Source organism: Magnolia sinica, chromosome 13 (assembly GCF_029962835.1).
Source record: "Magnolia sinica isolate HGM2019 chromosome 13, MsV1, whole genome shotgun sequence".
Classification (NCBI taxonomy): Eukaryota; Viridiplantae; Streptophyta; class Magnoliopsida; order Magnoliales; family Magnoliaceae; genus Magnolia; species Magnolia sinica.
In genome coordinates, this window is record NC_080585.1 from 73,639,137 (window position 1) to 73,647,203 (window position 8,067).

General features: G+C 42.4%; 1 non-coding gene across 1 annotated transcript; it reads left to right on the forward strand.

The window, feature by feature from the left end:
• The first annotated feature begins 1,939 nt into the window (after nt 1-1,939).
• Nucleotides 1,940-2,046, forward strand: LOC131224618 (small nucleolar RNA R71). Its single transcript, XR_009161088.1, has one exon. It is a non-coding gene; the product is annotated as a small nucleolar RNA R71 (small nucleolar RNA).
• The last annotated feature ends 6,021 nt before the right edge of the window (nt 2,047-8,067 follow it).

Below are 8,067 nucleotides of genomic sequence, written 5' to 3' on the forward strand. Positions count from 1 at the left end.
AATGAGAGTAGATATAAGCATACTCTCCTGTTCTTTCTCCAGGTGGGCAGAGATCACTACCGGGTATGTCTCATCTTGACCTAAATAAGCATATTTCAAATTAGAGGGCAAAGGTTTTAGGTCAAGCTTCGGTGGCTTGAGGTTAGATGGTAGAGGCACTACATCAGTTTGTCGTAATTCTTCAAATTATGGCCTCCATCGGTTAACTTCAAGTACCGGTGCAGTATCAAGCAAGGCGCACATCTCCCTAATCATGTCATCATCAAAATCATGGGAGTGGGCCAGGCACGTCTCTAGATGGTCGGAGGATAAGGTCAGAGGTGTCGTATCTTCCACGAAAGAGTCAATCATGTTAATGTCGTGGAAATCGTCATCATCCTCTGAGTTGCTGCCGTTATTAAAAAAAATGTTTGACTCCAATGTCAAATTTCCAAAAGACATAGTCATGATACCATTCCTGCAATTGATAATTGCATTTGACGTGGCAAGGAATGGGCGACCAAGAATGACAGGAATCTGAGTGCTCATGTTATTGATGGGTTCAGTGTCCAGGATGATAAAGTCTACAGGGTAGTAAAATCTATCAACTTGGACCAACACATCCTCAATTATCCCTCTTGGTACACAAACAGAGCGATCAACAAGTTGTAGTGTGGTTAGGGTGGGTTTTAATTCACCCAAACCTAACTGTTTGTATACCGAGTAGGGAATCAAATTGACGCTCGCTCCTAAGTCAAGAAGTGCGTGATCAATTCGATGGTTCCGGATTACACATGATATGGTTGGGCTACCGGGATCCTTGAATTTCTGCGGCACATCTTGCTTCAGGATAACACTCACTTTCTCAGTCAAGAAGATTTTCTTTTGAATAATTTTCCGTCTTTTGGTCGTGCATAAGTCTTTCAGGAATTTGGCATATGAAGGTATCTGTTTCACGACATCAAGTAAAGGAATGTTGACTTTCACCTATTTCAACACCTCTAGAATATCCTGAGAGTTAGAGAGAGGTTTTGGTGAAACCAACCGTTAGGGGAATGGAGCAACTGGCTTCTCTAGAAGTTCCGGTTCTACTTTTTATGGGGCATCACTGGATCCATCATTGTTGTCCTCTTCTGGTTCTTGAGGATTTTCGGGCCTAACCGGAAGAGTTTTATCAATGATCTTCCCACTCCTAAGAGTGGTGATGGATTTAGCATGCCCCATTTGATTTGAAGAGCTGGGATCATTACTCTCGTACTGCGGTTTAGGATTGGGGAGAGGTTGTGCAGGAAGCATCCCCTTTTCTATAACCGTCATACGAGAGTCTATCTTTTGCATAAAATCTGTAATTCCCCGCATTGCCTGAGCCAGCTCTTGTATGGGATTTTGAACCGGTTCCTCTTGAGGTTTCACTTGATTTGGATTTTGATTGAAGAAACCCGGAGGAGTCGCCGTTTGTCCATTCCTCCAACTAAAGTTTGGATGATTTTTTTAGCCAGGATTGTATGTGTTGGAGTTAGGTCCAGTAAAAGGTCTTTAATAATTATTTACGGCATTGGCTTGTTCATTCAACACTCCTCGAAAGGCAGGTATTGTAGGACAGTTTTCAGTTGTGTGAATGTTGCAATCACAGATGCCGCAAACAATTTCATTGACCTTATCCTTCTTTCCTTCCATGGCCTCAACTTTCCTTATGAGCGTAGTCACTTTACACTTGAGATCATCCTCTTCTTTCAAGAGATATAATCCACCTTTTTCCTTTAATTGAGTCGGCCTAGACGTGGTGTTCGCCATTGGGTAATAGTCCCATGATTGTGTTTTTTCAGCGAGACTATCGAGGTAATCCCATACCTCGTCAATATCTTTGTTGATGAACTCTCCATTACACATTGTCTCGACCATTTAGCGCATGGAAGATGTTAGTCCATCATAGAAAAAATTTGTAATGCGCCACGTTTCAAATCCGTGTTGTGGGCATGAACTGACCAAATCTTTGAACCTTTCCCAACATTGGAAGAATGTTTCATCTTCCTTTTGGGCAAAGTTCATGATTGCTTTTCTGAGGGTAATCGTTTTATGATGTGGGAAGAATTTTTTTATGAATTCCCTCTGCATATCGTTCTATGTGCAAATGGATCTAGGACGCAGTGAATGTAACCACGTCTTAGCTTTCTCTTTTAAGGAAAAAGGAAAGAGTTTCAGCCTAATTGTATCCTCAGATACATTAGGAAAACATAATGTAGCTATAATCTCATCGAACTCTTTCAAATGTAAATATGGACTTTCTGATTCAAGTCCATGGAATTTGGGAAGGAGTTGGATAACTCCTGGCTTGATGTCCATTTGTCCTGTGTTTTCAGGAAAAATCATGCATGAGGGCATACTCACTCCCGCCGGTTGTAGATAATCTCGTAAAGTACGAGGCGGGGGTGCCTGTTGCACCTCATTCTCATCTTGGGTATCCTCTACCCTGGGTGGAAGTGGAGGAGGTTGGTCTTCAGCCATAACCTCAGTTAACTCAGGGGATTTCGAGCGGTGTCTAGTCCTGCGATGGATAGTCAACCCCTCAACCAATCCTCCTTCAGTCAAGAGACGTCGGGTGTTGTCACGGGCCCACTTGGGCATGAAAACACTCGCAGCCCTCAAAAAACCTAATCCTAAGAAAGGAAAAGAAAATCTAGAAAGAAAGAGAGAGTTGGAAAGAAATTACCAAATTGGAGTCCTGAGTTAAAACCTGCAAAATAAAATAAAATAAGTTAGATTTTTTAAAAAAAAGAAGAACAATCCCTTAAAAGAAAGATAGAAGTGAACTAGCTTCTAAAAGAAAGAATTACTAAAAGAAAATAAAAATTTCTAAGATAAATTAGGAGAGTCCTAAACTAGAAAGTAAATTACTAAAAGAGAATTGAAAAATAGAAAGTAGGGAAGGAGCTTACCGAATTAGAGATTTCTATCTTAAAGGCCTACAAAATAGGAAGGTTAGTTTCTAAACAAAAATAAACTAAAAATAAACTAGGAGACAAATTAGATTTAAAAGAGTTAAAATTAGAAAGATACTAAAATAAGAATAGAAAGTTAAATAAGAAATAAACTAGTTTCTATTTCCTACAGATGAGAGGATACTAGAATTAAACCTTAATTCTAAAAGGTAGAAAAAGTAAAGAATTTAGGAAAGAATTACCAATTTAGAAGTTTATGTCAGGATCCTACAAAACAGGAAACAAGTTAGTTCTAAAAATCAAATAGAAATAAAAATTTAAAACTAAAGTTAATAAAATCCTAATCCTAACCTAATTCTAAAACTAATTAATTTCAGAGAATCGTAACCGTCAGTCCCCGGCAACATGGTTGTTCACTCCCCAAGTGTAGGGTTGTGATGTAGTAATAAACTCGGTAAGACCGAGGTCGAATCCACAGGGACTGATACCTGTACGTTATCTGAAACCAAGTAGAACTAGAACTAGACTAAGATGCGATCTAAACAAAATAGAATTTAAGAAATAATTGTGGAATAATTATCTAAAACTTTAAGGAATTCAGAGGAAGGAAACTAGGGATTCAGAGGATCCACTTGTAGAGATTAGGGAGATCTTATGCCTGCATCAAACTGAACTTTCTTGATCTGGTTTTCAAGAGATGAAAGGTATATGAATTAGAATGGATTCCATCATCCTACCATGCCCAGGAGACAAAGTAAATAACGGGATTAAACTAATTGCCAACCAATCGAAAGTACATGAAAGTTAGGAAGAGTACTATCATCCAACCATGCCCTTGAGACGATGGTGAACAACAGGGCCTCCTGACGTCATAAACATCAAAAGAGAAAAAGAGATATTCAAAGTCATTGCAAACCCACTGTAATTTCAGTCACAACAGACCATTAAAGACTGAGTAAATATTCTTTTAATAATCAACTCAAAACCAAGTTTAGTTCATGAAAAGCAGGAAATAGTGTCTCCCATCTCGCTACAGGCTTCACCTCTTAGCCCTAGCTAAGAGGTTTAGCCGAGCATGATATGGGCTAAATTCTAATTAAAAAGAAGAAGAAGAAAAAAAACATTAAAAGAAAGAAATACAATAAAAGAAAAAGAAAAAGGAAAACCTCTTTCTTCCTGTCTCCTCAGCCTTTTCTCTTTCTGTTTTCTCCAGCCACGTCTAGCAGGAATCCCACTTGCTGCTTCTGTGCTCTCTCTCTCCAGCCGTGGATAGCAGAAACCACCCTCCTTCCTCCACACGTCCCCAAAGCGAGCGCTGATCTCCTCCAAAGAACACGGTCCCTGCTCTCTTTCTTCCTCCATTTCTCTTCAAAGCTAAGCCCGTTCCAGCCTCCCAGAATGCCTCCCTCTTCTCTCTCTCTTTTCCTTTTATCCCATGCTAGGGACGGAGGAGCGAGGTGTTGTATTCAAAATGGAAACGAATCCTTTTACGCAGACAGAGCTGCCGCAGCCGAGAAGTTCACCACCGGAAGAACGACATGGTCGGTGATGTTCACCGCGGATATCTTCGAGAAAACTTCCTTGCACGGTCGGTGTTCACTCCTGCTCCATCTGAATGGCTTGGATCATCATGAGGTATGATGATGGTGGCCCACCAGATTCGACGTAGCTTCCTGCTGCGTAACAGAGTCGCCGCAAGTCAACTCTGCCAACTGCAATGGCCCGTTTTTTGAAGCCGGGTTGAAAATCCACTCCGTCCATTGAATGAGGAATGAAAAACTAGGTGGGAATGGCTAGTTTCGGATCAAACTTGGTGTGGCCCACGAATTTCTTCGTTGCACCGTCTATCTTGCGTTTACATGCACTGTACCTGTGTGTGTGTGCATGGGACAAAAAAGAAAGCTAGGCGACGGTTTTGGTCACCTCCTACTTCTATGCATGATGATCATCGTGATCAGGCCGCCTTGGAAGCCCGCCTGACTCGGATTGAAGAAAATTAGGCCGCTCTGAGTTAGGAAATCAAGGAGACCCAGGCCGAATTAAAACAAACGCTTGAAGAGAGTCAGGCTTATATGAAGTAGAAATTTAAGAAAATGTCTCGCACTCTGAAGGCTCTCCTGTGCTATATGTAAGATAAGGGTGCTCCTCCACCATCACCAGAGTCAGACAGTTAGTCATATGTTGTAGTCGTCTTTGGATTTTCTTTGTTTCTTGCTTTCTATGTAATGGTAGGCTTAGTAGTATGTTCAAATAGTTGGTGTGAAACTTGTATTAGATTAGCTCACATGCATCTTCTGTCATGGTTAATGTAAGATTATATCTCTTGTATTGCGATAATTTTGGGTAAATGAAATGCATGAAGCTTCTTTAGAATTAGATGTGTATAATGTTTGGATAAGTGTGTGCTATTATGCTAAATCTCACACATGTTGCACCCTATGTTGCATATTGGGAATGTCACTTAAGACCACTCGGAGTACAACACATCTTGCACTTGGCGAATCGATTAACAGGGCACCTCTCCTGAATGATAGCTAGTTGGACCCTAGCCTGGGCCCGAATTTTGAGACTATGCCGGATTCTCAGCCGACCACTGGCCCCATAAATGCACCAACACCTAGTGCATCACCAATTTCAGAACAGAACCGTGCGTCTACCTCAACACCACACATACCTCAGGCGGCTCCTCCTCCTGATAGGTTGGAGCAAATGATGCTCCTAATGCAGCAATAGCAGTAAGCTTGGACCACGATTGCGGGGGCCCTTATCTAGAACATGAATATGGTCCTACTTGCACCACCTGTGTACCCTGCTAGAAACATGAATTCCAGCAGTTTATTTGAGTGCTTTTAGCTTTTCCGACCTCCCACCTTTGCAGGCACTCACAGGCCCGAGGAAGCCAAATATTGGCTCGACCGCATCTCTAAGAAGTTGAAGCCGCTGCACTGCACTAAGGTAGAGTGAGTAGAGTTGGTTACATATATGTTCGAGAAGGAGGCTAGTCTATGGTGGGACGTCCTATGAATAGTTGCCCCTAGATATGTATAGACGTGGGACGCGTTTGAGACCCGCTTCCATGGAAAATACTTCCCCCTCACATACCGTAATGAAAAAGAGGGTGAGTTCCTTCACCTCCGACAAGGAGGAATGTCTGTGTCAGAGTATGAGAACAGATTCATGGAGTTAGCCAGATACGCTCTTTTGATACTAGTAGACGAGCCAATGAGAATGCAGCGATTTTCAGAGGGTCTGCGACTCGATATCCATACAAAGATGTGTTGCGCTAGCATTCCCAATTATGCTGAGCTAGTTAACATGTCCCTGTGAGCAGAGCAGGATGGGGATAGACTATCCCATAGACGTGTGCCCAGGGGCCCGAGGCCTCGACCTGACTTGCCAAACCGACCATTCCTTGGGAAGAGGCCATGTCCAAATTCACCTCCCAGGCTTATGGCTCCACCGACCCAACAGAGGTGATCTAATCTGTGGTGCACCTACTATAAGAGGATGGGCCATACAGACACTTACTGCTTTACCAAAATAAGGGACAACAACTTCTCGCTACCCTAGAAGATCAACCGCTAGCTTCCTCAAGTTATCTCAGCTCCACCTTTATGTTCAGCACCGCCAGCACAACCTTTTTACAGGCCAAATGTACCTCGAAATAGGCCACTTCAATGACCTATGGCAGCGCAGCCAAATTGTCCTCAACAGGCTCAAGTGCACTCACTTGTAGCTGAAGCATCTAAGACAGCAACCGCAGCACCATTGGCTTTTAAAGTCACAACACATATTCAAGGTACACCAGTCTTCCTATTGGTGGACACTGGGTCCACTATCTCGATAATATAATGCACAGCAGTCAAACGACTAGTGTTTGAAACTACTCCTATGATTGGGGTGAGAATCCTTACCACCACACGAACCTCTTAGATGCTACCGGGATGTGTATGGATTGCTTGATAGATTTAGGAAGCAGAACAGTACTCGTGAACCTGATTGTTGCCCCACTATGTCATTATGATGTCATCCTTAGTATGGATTAACTCACCGAGATGAAGGCAGAGATTAATTATGATACCAGATTGGTAACAACCTATGGACCCGAGGCCACGACCTTTACTTTCCCAGTTTAGGTTAGTTGGTACTACTGTATTAGTTGTTATGCTACCTTGCTAGGAAATGTTGATGGTCCGACACTTGGAAACATGCTGGTAGTCCAAGATTTCACGGATGTGTTTAGGACGATACCTGGACTACCTCCTCGGTGCAAGATCGACTTTACTATCAACCTTGTGCCTAGTGCGACGCCCATTTCTCTACTGACATATCGCATGCCTCCATGTGAAATGGAGGATTTGAGGAGATAGATCGATGATCTGTTGGATGCAGGTTTTATAAGGCCTAGTGTATCTCTTTGGGGAGCACCGGTATTGTTTGTAAAGAAGAAAGACGGGTTGCTCCGCTTGTGTTTTGATTACCACAGGTTGAACCAAGTGACAGTGAAGAACAAGTATCCCTTGCCCAGGATAGATGATCTATTCGACCAGTTGAAAGGGGCACAGTATTTCTTAAAGATTGATTTACAGTCTAGATATCATCAGTTGCGCGTTAGGGATGAGGACGTGCAGAAGACAGCATTTAAGACCAATTTTGGGCACTATGAGTTTCCTGTGATGTCGTTTGGACTTACGAATACAAGAGCCATGCTCATGGACCTCATGGTGTTTTGGCCATATTTGTACCGGTTCGTCATCATATTTATAGATAACATTTTGATATACTCTAGGAGCCGAAAGGATCACGAAGAGCACCTGCGGGCAGTCTTCAATACTCTCAGGAAGAACCAATTATTTTCTTAGTATAAGAAATGTGACTTCTAGAAAGAATAAGTCAAGTTCCTAGGACATGTGGTGTCTAAGAAAGGAATAGCCGTGGACCTTGCTAAGGTGACCGTAGTTCAGGAGTAGGAACAACCTGGTTCGGTTACAGAAGTGAGGAGTTTTCTGGGACTTGCTGACTACTATCACTGATTCATTAAAGACTTTTCCAAGATAGCCAGACCGTTGTCTCAACTTACTCCAAAGAATCTTAACTTTGCCTGGAATGAGAAGGCAGAAGCAGCCTTTCAGGAATTGAAGGACAAGTT